This window comes from Artemia sp. Qi Xiang Cuo, chromosome 1 (assembly GCF_049724085.1).
Source record: "Artemia sp. Qi Xiang Cuo chromosome 1, ASM4972408v1, whole genome shotgun sequence".
Lineage (NCBI taxonomy): Eukaryota > Metazoa > Arthropoda > Branchiopoda > Anostraca > Artemiidae > Artemia > Artemia sp. Qi Xiang Cuo.
This window is the reverse complement of record NC_142794.1, coordinates 1,698,129-1,713,868: the sequence shown is the minus strand read 5'-3', so window position 1 is coordinate 1,713,868 and position 15,740 is coordinate 1,698,129. Positions and strand designations below refer to the sequence as shown.

The following is a 15,740-nucleotide window of genomic DNA, read 5'->3' as shown; positions in this document are numbered from 1 at the left end:
ATTCTATGGTTGAGATGTATGGGAAAAAAAGTTATTCTCTCTTACAAAACATTTATTTAGCACATGTTGAAACAATCCTTTGGTAAAACGCAGAAAAATATGGATTATTGAGAAAGTAAAAAAACCACCAACAACCGCCGACATATGGACTTTGTGTCCTTTAACTGAAGCCGAGGAGCAAGTGTTTGTACAGCATACTGCGTCAGTCGAACAATGGTCAAATTTCATTGACAGTTATAATGAAGAGGGTAAAACACTCGACTTGTAATAATATTTTGCGTTTTTATTTTAAAAAAAAATTTTTGCAATTAAACCCTTAATTTTTTCTATCCGTCTATTGGTATAACGTACCGGTATAAAAATAAGAACAAATTGTCCCGACAAAAAAAAATATATTTTTTAACAAGTTAAATTTAAATCATTAGATACAGGAGGCACTGTAACTTTTTTTTTCTTCTTTTAATTGTTCAGGTGGTGGTGGTGGGATACTGACTATGAGAAATTGACAAAGTTTATTAATTATAAAAAAATGGTTATTTTACATAAAAAATAAATTTTTTTTTTCTACAGATTAAAAATATAGCACTCCCAGTGGCACCATCGAGTGATGAAGCAGGTATATTTACAGTACCAATTCTGTCACCACCAGCAGAGTTCAGGGATGAACCTACACTAGTTCTAGATAATATGGAGTGGCATGAGGGATTCCTTAATGATTTTTTTGGGGGAATGGCCAGTCTGGATGACTTAATCTGTAATATTGACATGCTTGAGGACCCAGAGTGGGCGGATAGTTTCATGCCTGTATATTTAGATGATGCTACAAGTAAATTTGAACCGGGTCCTCATAATGAAATTCCATCAGAGGACAATACAGGCTGGCTCGACCAATTGTCCCCAAACACCTTGGAATATGTACTAGGAGACCTCATGTCATATCCCCCCACTGTGATTGAACAGACTGGGAGTGGTGTTATTGACATTTCCCTGTCACCCTCCTCCACCATTCCGCTTAAGAGTAGTAGTAATACAACATCAGCTCATTTTTCCGGGGACATTTTTAATGAGAACTTTATAATTAGTGAATTGAGTCCAGAAAAAACAGGGTCAAAACTTGAAAATAGCGTTACGTCCCCGGAATTGCCTGATTTTTATCTGTTAGAATCTGCTCTAAGCCATTTGCAAACATACAGGGTAGATTTGAGCCTTCCCGAGGAAAACGCGAGCATTATTTTAACTGACCCCGTGAAAAATCTCCATAGCTATATCGACAAAATTCGAGCACTTATTGATATTTAGATCCAGAATTGGGGGGTCGGGGGGCATTAAAGCATCAGTGAACCAAAAAGTTTATCTACAAAAGGTGACATCTGGGGACGTTTTTTATTTTCATTTTTCGACAGGCAACCAGACTTTCTACCCAGGTCTAAACGAATTTGAAGACAATTTTTTCAACTGGGTGAATAAACTAATTTCAACTTTGGACACATTTAACGAGAGGGGGAGTGGGTCCACAATTTTATACATTGAATACATGGATATGAATCTCATTAGATTTAAAAAAAACTTTATTCTAAGGGGTGGGAGAGATAAAGGAATAAAATATCACCAGGATTTGCAGACTACTATAGGGGTTCAGAGTTTTTAATTCGAAACTGGGCTGAAATGTTTTAAATATGCGATTTTAGAGGTGGGCCATTGGAAATTATATGATAAGTCAAAAATGAAAAATCTCGACAAACTTGCACGTAACGGTGGAAAAAATTTCCATAACTTAATTTTTTTTTTTTTAGTGTTAAATTTGCCTGCTTCATTAAAAGAAGTCACAAGTGTCTAGAACGAACTGTAACAACTGGGGGGTGGGGGGGTTGGTCTCCAGTATGAAACTGAATATTTAGATGGGGGAAAAAAACCGAATAAAAAAGGAGTTTTGTACTCAGTGAGGACACCTATGGTAAATAATGTAGTAAATTTGTTATGGATTATTTACCAGCCCCACAAAGATATAAATTCTTACGGTAATTTTTTCCCTGTCACTCCGCTAAGTCGAATCTTATCTCAAGGCGTTCAGAAAGAATAACGTTTCTATTGTCCCATGTGCCTTTCCTCATTTAGATCCGAGCGAACGTTTTCAGATCACATGGGGCATTGCAAAATTCATGGAAATCAAAGAATAGAAAGGCCGGCAGAAGGCAAAGATACTTTACAATTTAAAATTTTTAAAAATTCTCTTCTGCAATCTGATAAAGTGTCTTTAGATTGTGAAACAAGACTGGTTGAGGTATCAGACCCATCAAGGTCAAATATAGTCACGGAACACCAACTAATTGCGTGTTCCTATGCGCACGCCCGTCATGACGCTAACCATAACATGCTATTGGAAGAGTTTTTTTTAACTATGGACGAGGATGGTAGTATGGAAAAGTTATTGGTTTCTTGAATTAAAACGGCAAACAGAGCAATTTCACGATTATGTCATACTAATTATCCGATGACATTGTCGGATAAAGAGCAACTGGCGTTGGAAATGGGAACTATTTGCTGGGTGTGTAGGAGTGCCCTTGCCCCAAAAGACGCGTTGCAGGACCACAATCACCTTATTGACCCAACGTGAACTTTACATATTTAATTTCGGGGGTGGGCTCACAATTCACACACTTTAAAAATGAAACAACAACTTTTTCTACCGGTTTTTATACATAACTCTCACTATGATCTGAAGTTTGTGCTACCTGTCGTGGAACATCTACAAATACATGGAACAGTGGATGATGATGATGATGATGATGCATGGGTGATAGACAGCTTTACGTACAAAATCATACCTCAATCCGCGGACAAGTTGCTTGTTTTGGAATGTATCTGGAAATTTGTTGAAGCCGGTGTTGAGTACACGAATAAAATTCGCTTTTTAGATTCATACAGTTTTGCCCCCAAATAATTGAGCAAATTAATTCATTTGCATAAAAACGATGACGGCAGCAATGCTTTCCCCCTTCTCAAGCAACAATATCCAAATGATTTATATGATTTGTTAATGGTCAAGGGCATATATCCTTATGATTATTATTGTTCCATGTCGAGATTCGCCGAGGAGGCTATTCCTTGTATTGAATCGTTTTACGACAGTCTTCACGATCGTAGTTGCACCCCCGAGGAATACAGTTTTGCTAAAAAGTTTGGGCAGAGAGGGTGTAAAAATGGGCTTGAATATTGCTACCTATATTTGTAGAGTGACGTATTAACTTTGGTAGACATTATTTGCAAAAATACGGATAAAATCTATGAGGAGGTTAATATGGAGGTCGGATACTATTTTTCTTCGACTCATATCGTGATGGACATCATCCTGACAATTCGTGGGGAAAAAATTGGGCTAATCACTGACATTGATCAGCATCTGTTCATCGAGAGGTCAATGAGGGGAGGGTTTGTTTTTCACGGGAACCGTATCTTGGAAACTGATCCAACAGGGGAGAAGACGGGGAAAAAATCGAATGCAGTTTTTCTTGATATGAATTCTCCCTACCCCTCTGCCATGTGCCATTATGCACTACCTTGCGGCGACTATAAATGGCTAAATGACCCTCAAGCTCCCCATTTCCCCAACCTTGTCGACGACAGTGTTGAGGAGACTGAACCAGTTGGATGGTTTTTTGAAATTGATGGAGAGATACCAGTCGAGCTTCACGATTCAATATAGGATTTTGTTTTACCGTGTATCAATAGACCTGTGACTAAGGACTCTTTGAGTCCTCGCAATAGGTGTTTAGTCAATGTGGACTGATTGAATTGGGCACCTACAAAACAAAAACTTATTGATGACCATCTGCCAAAAAAATACAAAGTTGTAAACCATGCATCGTGAAATTTGATGTGCAACAATGTTTTCAACGTCACAATGTTTCACCTAGCCCTCGAGTGCGGTCAAAAACCTTATTTGAAAACATTTGTTGACACTTTTGTCGGCAAACGTTCTGCAGCACAGACAAAAGCTGAAAAAGAAATTTATAAACTCATTTTAAATTCGGCTTTCGGCAAAATGTGTGAGAGTGTTCGCGATAGGAATCGTTGTGACGTCGTGACCAATCCATAACAATGTGCTCGAATTATTGCAGATCCCAATTACACTTCCTTTACACTCATTGGCCCGGACATGGTACTTTTGAATCGGAAAAAAAGACACATTGTCCTGAATAAAAATATTGCTGCAGGCAGTGCTATCTTGGAGATATCAGAAAAGCTCACTTTTGAATTCTACTACATTGTGTCTAGGGTACAGTGTCCGGAAAAGGGTCAAGTAGAGTTCTGCTACGGTGACACGGATTCTCTACTGATCAAAGTAAAAACATCAAATCTAATTGATGATTTGGCGCACGGCGAAATTATCAGTTCACGGATGGACTACACCAATTGGAGTGGTGGTCTTTACCCTGAGCTAGTAAAACATCGGGCGCCCAATCAGCTTTTATTTTTTAAATCTGAAACGGGTAGCGACTTGATTTCCCGTGGTATGTTTGTCGGTCCGAAGGTGTACTTTATACAGACATACGACGAAGAAATCAAGAAACGTTGCAAAGGAGCACCCACGCGCTATGTGGACAAGAATTTCGACATGAACATTTATAGGAATTGTATTGTTGAAAATACAATTCCACGAGCCAAATTGTTGGCAATTCGTTCATTGAACTACAGGAACTATACTGTAAATGTAGAGAAAATAGCCATGAGTACCATTTCCGACAAGATCTATGTTTGTCAAGATGGTGTGACCACCCTCCCCCTTTGACACTATTTAACTTCAGACCGTATCGAATGTACTGCCCACCGTGAAAGTCTCGGTTTAAATAAAGTCCTGTAACTAATTTCCTAAACACCTTTGGGAGGGGGGCCTCGCGGCCTTTGGGGGGGGGGGGCCTCGCGGCCCGGGGGGGGGCGGCCGCCGCCAGCGCGGGGGGCGCACCGTCACCAAAGTTATCTTTTTTTTTTTTGGACTTAGAGCAGATTTTTTTTTTTTCAAGTGCCATCTCTAATTTAATGTTTTTTTTTCTCTATAAAAAAAAAAAAATTTATTTTTTCTCTCTCTCTCTCTCTGTACCTATTTAAATGTTGCTGTTGTATTTTTTTATTATAAATAAATTTAAAAAAAAAGTGCATTTTTTCAAGTGCTCTCTCTAATTTAATGTTTTTTTTTCTCTCTATAAATAAACAAAAAAAAAGTGTTTTTTTTATCTGTGTGTACCTATGTAAATGTTGTTGTATTTTTTATTATAAATAAATTTAAAAAAGTGTTTTTTTTTTTAAATGTATTGTTAATTTTGTTTATGTGCATATAATAAAAGAAAAAAATATGATTCTTTGTCTTTGTCTTTTTCTTCTTCTTGAAGAACAGAGTAGTAGTAGTAGTAGTAGGGAAAAATTATTTAGTCATTAGACAATTAGGGTCTACAGTTAGTTGTCCAGGTGAACTGTTGAAAGGAACATGTATCAATTTAAAACACCGTTCAGGTCGTTTCTGTGTGGGCCCTCAATGTCGGGCAAAACAACACTCTTAACTAAAATAATTAAAAATTGTGATAAAATGTTTGCGGAAAAGCTAGAAAAAATCTACTATTGCTATAGTATTTGGCAGGAGTCATACAATAAAATAAAATCAATTGCTGCCACCATTACTACCATGGGATCGATGCAGATATAGTTCATACAGGGACTTGATTTTTTCAACATTATTGAAACAAACTCTTGGCTGATCATTGACGATCTGGCTGAATCTATTGAACAAGAGTCTCAGAAAATGTTACAATTGTTCACTGTTCGCTCTCATCATGAACATATTTCCGTTACTCTAGTTCTACACAATCTCTTTCATCAGAGCAAATGTATGCGAACACTTGCTTTGAACTGCACCTGCTATATCATCTACAGAGTTGTTCGTGATTCTCGCTCGCTAATAACCCTCAATAAACACATTTATCCAGGTGCCCCTAACTTTCTGCTCTCAGCATACAATCAGGCAACTAATAAACCCCACGGTTATATCCTATTGGATCTTAATCAAAATACACCCGAGGATCTACGTGTAGTCACAGATATTTTCGACAATGAAATTACAGTATATCTCCCTGTGATCACTAAAAAGAGCTATTAGTCGCTATCATGACACTGAAGAAACTACATGAAAGTAGACATTTGTTTTCAGTTCTAAACACTTCAAAACCTCAGCTGAAGTAAGCAAGACTCACCACTTGTATTGGCAATGATGTCAGTCATATAATATCCGAACTTTGTTTCAATTTTACCGAGGGTAATGCTCAACTGCCAGAAATAGTTAAACAACGGGAACAGCACCATCATTTCCGAGTACGTATAGTGGCTTCTAAAAGAAAGGAAAGAATTTAAAAAAGAAACGACTGCTTCCGATAGATAGCAGTTTATTCACGCTTTGACCGAAGATAATTGCAGGACTTGTAAACGTTTTAATCGAGTGAGAATTGATTAACAATACAAATTGATTAAAGTAGACCCCATTCGTTCGACCTTGGAACACTGTGTTAACACTATGTTTAAGGTTATTGACTCAGAAACTATGTGCGGTCATAAAAAAATGATTTTACTCAAAGATGCACTTCGCCTATCGGAAAAACACTATCAATCGAAGCCTCATGCTGATGCTGCTGCTGCTGATCTCAAAAAAGAATCATCTCCTCAAGAGTCTGCTGCTGGTGCTGTTGTAAAACATTAAAAGACGTTGGAATTGTTTACTATTGTTTTTAATATTGTAATTCAAATGCCCATAACTTTTGGTGAACACATTAAACGACTTCTAATTTCTCTCTTGGAAAGTGGTGAAATTCAAGTTGAGAGCAATGGATAAATGATTATAATTCAAGGCAATAGCTATAATCTACTTGATTTAATGTATGACATGGTTACAAATCGTAAAGGACTATTATCATTTTACACTCGTCTATACAACTTTCTAAATACATTAAACTTCCCCAAAAGTCTTATTGGCAATAGAAAAATTCTAAAAAAATTAAATGAACGTGCATCATCATCATCATCATCAACATTAAAAGATGAACTTGAAGAAGAAGAAGATTTTAAATCAATTTTGGAAAATACTAGCACACCACTGATAGCTAGACAAAAGAGAAGAAGTATCACGTCAACGTCCCCACCACCACCACCAGCAGCCAGTATACAAAACGGTAACGGGCGTTACACAAAGTGCTTACATTCAAAATAGCTGAAGTTCTTAATTGTCTTAATGATTATTTTTTCGAGATTGTGATATTTATGTACTCAAACCCAATGTACGAATTCACGTCTGTTCTCCATACGTGTTTACACTAGGATCTAAAACATAAATAACGCTATATTCTGATTCGACCTAATAGACATATTTAAACTCAATATCTAACAACTAACTACTTTTAAACAGGGGATAGACTGAACTCAGATTTCTTGACTCTAGATGAGCTTCAAAGACTTCAAAATATACCGTAAAAGTACATTTTACTTGCACTCAGTGTTTTTAGTCACTATGCATATGCAAGTACATTTCGATCAAAGAGAGGTGTTGAAGTTTCTCAGGCTATTGAAAGTATTCTCGAAAAGGATTCATATAAAAAAATTCAAACGGATTGCGGTAGTGAATTTGTTAATCCTCATGTTGCAAAAGTACTAGAGAAGTATAGTACACTGCTCTATCATACGCACAGTCCTATAAAGGCTGCATTGGCCGAACGATTTATAATAACTATTCGACTTTTAATTTAAAGATATTGTACATTGAAAAATACGCCGGCTTTTATTCATGATCTGGATAAAATGATGTTGATTTATAATCAACGACCTCATCGATCATTGTCCAACTCTACACCAACGGACGTTAATCATTCGGATCATTATAAAACTGACATCTTTCTTAAACAATATTCCAATGAATCAAAAGCCGAGAAGAAGAAGAAAAATAAATTCACTTTTGGTGATACGTTTCGAATTAATAGAACAACTAATGTTTTTGAAAAGGGGAATTACTTGTGGTCCAATGAAATTTTTAAAGTGTCAAAAATCATCGACACTAAACACATAACTTATTGCATGCGTGATACCCCCGATGAGGATAGTCTCGGTGGCTTTTATGAATCTTAATTAAAAAAAGATAAAAATTCTAGTACAATATCTATAATTGAAAAGATATGAAAGACACGCACCCGGGGTTGTCAGATACCGTTAAGAATTCGGTTCCTATGTTCAACCTCTGATGTTTAGTTATGAAGCGCTGTTGAAGATATTGACACGGACCACTGATGTCTATGTAAATTTCCTGTACAGTGTTTCTAATCTTTTCTAGAAGAACTTGAATACGAAAAGTGATATTTTGAAAAAACTCTCCCCCACCGGCCAAATTTACGGCGCCGATGAAGTGGCTCTTTTCGACTGTATTCTCAAAAATACCTATGACATCCTGAGAAAGGATCGTAAATATGAAATAAAAATACGACCGTTTGAATTCGGTGATGGAGGTGCAATGGCAACTTTTGACTCTAATCAGTACCCTATTGCTAACATCCCTTACAGGGAATACAATAACATGCAAGAACTGTGTCGAGTTATCAACAAAAAATTGCAAGTCGAAAAAAAGGCGGTTTCACTTTCAATTACTCGACGGAACAAAGGAGAATTTATATCACCAATCCATTTGAGAATGAAAGAATTTTCCTCAATTAGAATTTACGTGAGGTTCTTGGTTTTAAAAACCGTATTATTAAGACAGAAAATTTCAGTGGTAGTGACCATGTTATCTATGCAGACTATGCACCCAGCTTCTCCATGGACACTTGCATATTTCTCTACGCTTCATTTGTGGAAACATCTCGGGTTGGTAATTCAAATGTTCCCTCCTACGAGTTCTTGAACGAAAAACCAATCAAGAACATGTTCACCACTACAATATAAAGCATCTTCATTATATTCCCGTAAACACTTCATATTTGGAACTCTGTCATTTAACAATAAGAACTGATTTTGGTTATCCAATAGCAATGACAAAAGGCTTAACTGTGATTACATGTAATTTTCGACCAATTGTCAACGACAACGACGGTACAATAACCTAAAAAATGAACAATAGAAGAATTCCATTTGTTTGTCCCGATATTGACTGTTATGTTGGTGCTTTGAGTCCACGTCAAATAGGCAATGGATTAGACTACTACAAGGGGCGTACTACAATATCTGGCTATTGTCTTGGTAGCTGGTTTGCTAGGCTATTTCGTTCTGCACTACCCCTTGCCAAAAAATATCTTGTACCTGCTGCATCGAATTTTGCTGCCTCCACACTACAGGACTGGGTGTCGGGCAAGAATTTCAAGGAGATTGCTAATTAAAATATTATATCTTCAGCAAGAGATTTTGGTGAACAATAAAAATCTAGACAAAATGGTGAGGGATTGAATAGGATGAGTTCTCGTCATTCACTCATCAGTCTCCTTCCAGGCAGGAAGCAAAGGACATCAGCAAGGACTTTGATAAATAAAACCCCGAAGACCAATCAGCATCAGCAACGCCAGAAGAAAAAGAAAAAGATTTTGAGGAAAACGATGGATGTCGTAGCCTTGTATTGATTATCTAACCACCCAGTAATCCACTCCATCGCTCAATAACTCATTTAGTCGATTTTATGCCGAAAACGTTTATTTCAATGTAAAGTATGGCTACTCTAAAAACTTTCACACCCAACAACCCCTCTCTGAAAATATACACTTTCAAATATTTTCCAATAAAGACTATTTCATTGATTTGTCATCAATATTTATTTATTTAAATGTTGTGGTGAAGAAAAAGTCAGATAATACAACTCCAAATGCCGGCGATGGTCTCTCCTATGAAAACTGTATTCTACACAACCTATTCAAACAAATTAATTTATTTATTAATGGAACATTGGTGAGCACTAGCAATAATTTATCCAACTATGCAAGCTACATACAATTTATGATGATGACACCAAAGGAGTACAAGGCGATGAGAGGACAATCATTGGGCTATGAATATCGAACAGGTATTGATACTGACGGTGAGTTGACTACTGCAGTGACCCAGGAGTATCATCTAGTTGGAAAATTAAATCATGAGATATTCAATATATCCCAATGGCTACCTCCCAATGTCAAGATTGACATAAAGTTGCAGATGGCCCCATCGAATTTCATTTTGAGAAAAACACTTCCTGCTGCACCCGATGCAAATGTTATTATCACATCGGCAATTCTCCACGTTCGAAAACAACAAGTTATGAGCTCTGTTGCACTGGCAGTGGAAAAGCTAAGAGCCAATGGTAGCAACATTAAAAATCTTGTCCCCCCTACAATCACCTATCAACGTCACAGTGCCAGCGTTTCTCTTAGCTATAGCTATTCATCATTTATCAATGGAGAAATTCCATCAAAATTCGCATTGGCCTTTGTGAAGAGTGGCAGTGCCGTTGGATCCTGGATTGAATATCCCCATGATTTTAATTTTTTTCGGTCTATCTAGCCTTGTGTGCAAAGTGAATGGTACACTCTATCATTTGACAAAAAATCCTATAGAGCTCTGTACGAGTTGACTATGCAATCCCTAGATCATGACTCTCAAATATTTGAAAATGAAATAACCGATTCAATGTTTTCAAATAATCATGGGGTTATTGTTTTGGACTTTTCAGGCACACAGGATATGAGCATAGTAGGAACCGGGAATGTACGTTTAGAGTGTAAAATTGTCGATTCTCTGGCTGAGAGTATCACGCTAATATCACTGAGTCAATTTGAAACCTATTGGGAAATCACACCCGACGGCAGTGTTCTACTAGACCTTGCACCATGAACACAAATCAAATAATCAATGTATTTAGTATGGATCCATACATGTTCCAATACAAGTCCTATTGCATGCCCTCGGACTTCATTGAAAAAATTCCAAGTGTTAACAATACCCTAATCATTGTTAATAGCAGTCCATCGACTTTGAAGACTGGCCATTGGCTATGCATCTTTCAAACAGCGAAGAATATGGAATTTTTTGATCCTCTTGGCCTATCGTATAAATTCTACGTTCCATACATCAACAATTTTATTGAAAGCAGTGGGAAAACCATTATTCAAAATCAACGAAGAGTACAGGATTTAACAACTAAGACATGTGGCTTTCATGCACTACTTTTTTTCATGTTCAGATGTCGTGGCTACACCCACAAGCAGTTTCTCAACATCTACGTTGACTTACCTCAATTGAACGACTTTCTAGTGGAGAATATACTTACAAGTGTATTTAATATTGATTTTAGTGCCCTAATAATAAAATGTTCTAAAGATGTATGTGAAACTTTTTATTAATAAAAAAAAAATATATACATGATAAAATGACTTTTCTACTCTTTAGATTTCATCCACTACTAGGTATTCGTCGACAACAACTAGTGCTGGTAGATTATCTGAATTCACCGTGTACTGATCCTGATGTAGTGCAGTGTCAGGGTCACATTTTCTACAGTAGAGTGTGATTTCACTATTGTCATATCTCTTTGTATAGTCAATGATACTATTCGCATTCATTCTATAGAATTCACATTTTTCAATTTGCGTATTTGAAGTAGTTTCACAAACAGTGTCCTCAAGTGTCGAATCACATTCTGTCACAGCCAAATAAAAATCAGTGGGCTTATAATCATAACACCCAGTGTCTTCACAACAATGACGTAGAAACCATATTCTCTTGTTGTTCCAACAGTTGAATCGTTGACCTGGTTCCTCCTCCCAGAACAATCTAAAACCACGACGATACCAATCTCGCAGCAATACACTAAAATCACGGTTAGGATTCTTTCCAATCATACCGGGATATGTACTCTCCCACTGCTTACATTTATTATAATGACAATTGGAGCATAGGTGGCCTCTAGGATGAGAGTCACACACCTATTCAAGACAGGAATTACAACCTTTAATTTGTACAGCATATCCTCTATGCAATTTACACGGGTTGCAGAATCTACACTTTTCATCATACTCCTCAATCATTCTGCAATTCTCACATGAGGACCAGCTGCCCTGTGTGTACATACATAACGGACATGTATGGAACATTTTTTTGTCATGTGTTAACGCTCTCACTGCCACAATGAAACTGAGCTAGCAACATCAACAACATCTGAGATAGAGAGAGAGAGGAGTAAATCATCCTTGAGCACCATCTTTCTTATGAAAAAAAAAAAGTCCTAAATTTCTAAAAACTAATGTTTAAAAGCATATCCACAATATCATTTTGTTGTGTCGTTATAAATATATCAATAAATTGTGTAAATGCATTTGGACCACGATGTAGAAGCTTCATACAATAGTCTAATGATGGAGAATCAGTTTTCATTATATCGATAAGCATTCCCCGAGAAAATATCTTCCTTTGAATAGACAACTCTAGAAAATCATCATCTAGAATCAAACTTTTTTCCATAATAATTAGATTCCTCATGATTCGATCTTTCTCGAATCTATCCATTTTTTTTTTTTTTAGAGTCCTAACTCTCTCACAACCAACTTCAGACTAAACAGAATCTCTTTTTTTGTACTCTAGAAAATATACGCTTGTCTACTATAGAAAAAAAAACACCATTGATTTAGAAACAGTTTTATTGAACATAATTACAATAATAATAATATTCACTGATGCATTTTGTTCTCATCAATTTGTTCATCATTTTGTTCTCGATAGGACATCTAATGCTGACCGAAGTTTATTTATATGGAGAATATTTACTTTTCCAGCAAAACACAGCTGCTCCTCCTGCTTAAATTTGCTTAATGATATCACGTATCTAGCATACATAATGTCACATTCAAGACATAGTCTACAGCCAGCAGTTATTTCCACAGCCACATTAGGTACTCGCATATCGTTGCTGCTGCTGTCGGTTCCATCATTAATCTCCAATAGTGTAAATGCACTACTCATTTTTTTTTTATCCACTAATATCCTCGCAAATAAACTATTCTCTTTGAATTCAATTCTCTTATTAATATCAATTGTAAAGAAAACTATTCCTTTTATTCAAATCCTAATCACCAATCAAGTTATACTCGTTCCTCTTGGCAAAGAGTGTAATGACCAGTAGAATTAACTACCAGAAAAACCTGTTTGTACGGGGGCGTACGCAAATCCAGACGAGCAACTCTACTCTCAAACTTTGGATTGGGTGACTTCGGGAAAAAAAGAGCGTGGGAGGGGGCCAAGTGGCCCTCAATTTTTTTTGGTTTCTTAAAAAGAGCACTAAAACTTTCAATTTCCGTTCAAATGAGCCCTCTCACGATATTCTAAGACAACTGGGTCAATACAATTACCCCTGGGGGACAGCAAAGAAGCAAATAAAGACGCATCCGTGATCTTTCTTATGGCAAAAAATTACAAAATTCCACATTTTTTCAGATAGCAGCTTGAAACTTCTATAATATGATTCTCTGATACGCTCTATCTGATGGTGTTATTTTCATTAAGGTTCTATTACTCTTGGGGGTTGTTTCCCCGTTTTTTCGAAAATAAGGCAAATTTACTTAGGCGCGTAACTTTTGATGGGTAAGATTAAACTTGATGAAACTTATATATTTGAAATCAGCATAAAAGTTTGATTCTTCTGATATATCTATTGGTATAAAAATTCTATTTTTTAGAGTTTTGGTTATTATTGAGCCAGGTCGATCCTTACTTATTGTTTGTTAACCCGAGCTGTTTGATAATTTGCCTGACAATAATTTGCACTTTACTTAAAAAAAAAAACAAATAACCATGTATTGTCAGTTTTATATAAGTATTCTTATATATATTCCTTTGGGTATCAAAACTTTTTTATTTGTTGAAAAAGTTTTTTATATTGATTTCTGTTCATTTTTTTATTGACAGTCTTTTTCATATAAGAAAATATCTTAAATCTTTTAATTTTTTTCTATTAGACCCCATAGTTTTACTTTCGAGATGATTTGACTTTCTTTCTGCTCATTTTTGGTTTATTGAGGCTCTTTACTCTTCTTTAAATAACTTCTGTTTCCCATTAACAAATACTATCTGTAAGTAATTAGATAAAAACAACAAGTTTTTCAAGTGAAAGTAAGAAGCAACATAATGCCTTAATAAGAACTGAAATTATTACATATATTAAAGGGGTTGCCTCCTCCTCAAGACCTCGCTCTTTACGTTAAAGTTTTTTTTAATAAAGTTGTTTTATTAACAATTTTAAAAAAAGCTTATTGTTCTAATTAAACGGCCATTGTGTTTCAGGAATCGTTCTTAAAGAATTAGGACAAAAATTCAAAACTTTATTGTAAAAAGCAAGGTCTTGTGGAAGGGGCAACTCCTTTCATATACGTAATAATTCCTGGTTATTTTATGTTTTGATGATGCTCCTTACTTTGTTGAAAAAACGTGTTTTTTTCTATATTTAGTTTCTGATTGTTTTTAGATAATACCGGGAAATCTAGCTCTCTCTCCATAAATAAATCGGGTACTTAAATGTTATGCGGCACTCACTCAAGTTTACGAGGTGTAAAACTCGAGAATACACCGGTTTCTCCTTCGCTTTAGAAACACATTTGGACTATATATTTGCACATTGGGAAGGGGGTAAATTTTAGCGAGTCTGCGAGGAAAATGTTTTAGGTACAATTATTCTGCATATTATGAAGAAAGCATTGTTTTCTGACTTCAAACTGTCAAAATACTTTACCCCCTCCCTCTTATGTGCAAATATATAGCCCAAATTATATATTTCCATCTATTGTGTCACTTGTCTTTGTCTTGTCTCGTGCTAAGCTGAAAGAAACTAACGAAGATACCGATTTGTTCTCGAGTTTTACACAGCGTAAGCTTGAGTAAGTGGCGTATAATACACAAGTACCAAAATTCCTCCCTCCTACGGAAAAAACTCAAATAAAATTTTCAAATTTGGAAAGCCTTATTTTCCATGGGGGGTATTATTCGGACAGGGGTATTTGCCGGGGGAATTTTCCGCGGGGGGTATTTTCCGGGGGGAGGTAAGCACCGGCCACCAATTCTTACAAACCGAATGAAACAAAAATTTAAGCGGTAAGAATTCCTGACAAAAAGATCAATTCCTTCAATGTATCATGTTTTCAATGATTAGGTATTAAACATTATTACAGTATGCCCAAAACCAAAAATAGCAAAAGAAAACAAAAATTAAACTTACGATTCGACTTTTAAAATAATTCTTCTTCTCTAGAAGTTCTTTCAAAACCCAAATTCCAAATTTGCAACTGAACGTTTCGTTTTTCCGTTAAACCACTTCAAATATAATTCTTGACTAATCTTGTCAAGATTGTCTTGACCGCGAATGATGTAAATGTGAAAATGTTATAGCATTCGGATCGGAATACTACATTCAGACACATTCAGGTCGAAATGGTTTAAACTAAATTCAGGAAAATTATACTTTAGTGAACATATGAAGAACCGAATATATTAAATTGTAACAGTCTGGTTCTTGTGCAAAGTAACACAGAAGACGGAAATTAACGAACAAGAGAGTAGTTATAAATTATGGTATGTAAAATAATAATTGCTAGGGGTGAGACCATGATTGGGTGATTTTCGGGCATTCGGGGAGAAAACAAAATTTCGGGAAAACACATAGACTTTCGGGGAAATCCCCGAAAATTCGGGGATACTGGAAGCCCTGGGTACAA

The 15,740-nt window shown here is 36.1% G+C and overlaps 1 protein-coding gene across 1 annotated transcript in view; it reads left to right on the top strand.

Annotated features, from left to right (window-relative positions):
* LOC148955885 (uncharacterized) overlaps positions 1–15,740 on the top strand; it is a 395,061-nt gene that overhangs the window by 161,149 nt on the left and 218,172 nt on the right. The gene's annotated exons all lie outside the window — the stretch shown is intronic.